A 2,311-nucleotide genomic window follows, 5' to 3' on the forward strand; every position below is an offset into this window, starting at 1 on the left:
AATAATAATCAGGAGGAAAAAAAAATGCACATTTGATGACTGAAGAGAGTTGTATGGACACAACTGGGGTCTACTTTATAGTATGTTCATTCTACTCCCTGGGGTTTATGCCTAGGATCAGATTTGGATACATGTGTAAGGATATGTCAGCTGTGCTAGCTAGTGGATATACTTAGACTAATTGAGTTCATTGGTAGAACAATTGAATGGGGGGGGGCGGAAGCCATTGAGGGCAATCATGAATGTCAGGGACAATGGAGGAGGAAGATGGGACATGGCAGAGGGTGGGGATGGGGAACCTAGGATGGCAAAACAAAAGGCAAGGTATGCAGGACACAAAAATTGGGAAATCATTTGCTGAGAACATATATGTTGATGTGCTTGATTGAGCCAATGCACAGTGTATTTTGGATGGAAAATTCATATGTGTGTTGTGATGAGAAAAAAAAATTTATAATAAAAAACAAAGTATAAAAAAAAAAAAAGGAGGGAGAAGAGGATAAAGACAGCAGTGAACAATAGAGAGGCAGGATGGTAATGAGAAATAGATATGGTTTATTACCTGTTGATGATGACATGTATAGTATTCTCAACTGAACCGGTCTGGGAAGTATTTCATGATGGGTGAAGTCTTTTTAATAAGCAAAATGAGAAATAGTGATTGATTGTTTAAAAAAATTATAATAATAATTATTGGGAAAAGCATGGAAAAGATATTGAATGATAAAGTGGGGAGACTGATGTCTCTATATTGACTGACATGTATGGCATTCCCTTTTGAAAAAGCAATGGAAGTCAATGTAAAGTTATATGTAATCTAGTGTAATAGAAAGAAGATTATGATGATAATAAAATAAAAAAAAAAATGTGAAGGAGAAAGGCAAGAAGCAAGGGAAAGGAAAGGCTCATAGCCCAAGTAGCAAAAACAGAAGCTGTCGGTGAGGAGCTATTCAGCAGATGACTTTCTATTTTTTTTTTTTTTTTTTTTGGAGAGGTTTTTTTGCTATAGGGCACGGGCGCTCGCCAGAAAGACAGAGAGACAGAGAGACACAAAGCAAGAAATCACTCCCCAGGGGGGATGACCACGCCACAATTCCTTCTCCTCCTTTCTCCTCTCGGGATCTTGGGCACACATGCACAGGCCCCTGCCATGAGTTTAAGCCACCGGGTCCGGGACTCAAACCACAGTTGACTACATGGGAGTCCAGCAACAGCCATTATGCCAACTGTTGGTCCCAGAAGATGACTTTCTTAAGGTGAGTAACCCTTTGCCTGGAGCCCAGCACTTGGCCTGGAGTAGAAGAGGAACAAAACAAATGTTTTTGAACAAATAAGAGTATTGAACAAATCATCTCTAATCATCTGAGGCCAGAGAGATGGGTCATATAGCATAGGCAGAATCTCCGGAAGTCCACTTACGTGGACCAGAGACACTTCTCACAAACAGTGGGATGGCTGGGCATGTGTGCCTGCATGCCCCAAATCCCATGAGGAGAATGGAGGAGGAGGAGTTATGGCCTGGCCATTCTCCCTGGGGAGTTGTTTGTTTGGAGAATGAACAAATGATTGAATGGAGTGATAAAATGAAAGCTAGAAAACTACTTCATTCATTACTAATGAAACAAAACCAATTTGTTTCTGTCCAATTCAAAGTATAAAATTCTTCTGCATTTGTCTACTCTATTAGAATTAATGTTGCCTCTGGATATAAAAAGTAAAATTCTAGAAGCTCATTAGGCTCCAACAGTTAATGCTTTTATACTATTTTGTGAAATTTTTAAAAATAAATTTTTTTTTTTTAAGTTTTATCGTAGGGCATGTGTACTCCCTGAAGAGAGAAAGAGGGAACCAGCAGTTAGCATAATGGCTATGTCGCTGGACTCCCACGTAGTCGACCGCGGTTCGTGTCCCAGACCCAGTGGCTTAAACTCGCGCCAGGCACGTGTGCGTGCGTGCCCAAGATCCCGAGAGGAGAATGGAGGAGAAGGGATTGCAGCGTGACCATCCCCCCTGGGGGGTGATTTCTCGCTTTCTGTCTCTCTGTCTCTCTCTGTCTGTCTGGTGAGCGCACGCGCCCTATAGCAAAAAACCTCTCAAAAAAAAAAAAAAAAAAAAAGAGAGAGAGAAAGAGACATGAGAGGGAAAATGAAAAATCCTCCCCCCAACCCCCACACCCAGGAGGGATGGTCACATTGCAATCCCTTCTCCAATTTTCCTCTTGGAATTTTGGGCATGCATGTACACACATGCAATGTGACTTTCAAGCTACCAGATCTGAAACTTGAACTGTAGTTGGCCATGTGGGAGTCCA

Source organism: Tupaia chinensis, unplaced genomic scaffold, assembly GCF_000334495.1.
Source record: "Tupaia chinensis unplaced genomic scaffold, TupChi_1.0 Scaffold138601_1, whole genome shotgun sequence".
Taxonomy (NCBI): Eukaryota; Metazoa; Chordata; class Mammalia; order Scandentia; family Tupaiidae; genus Tupaia; species Tupaia belangeri.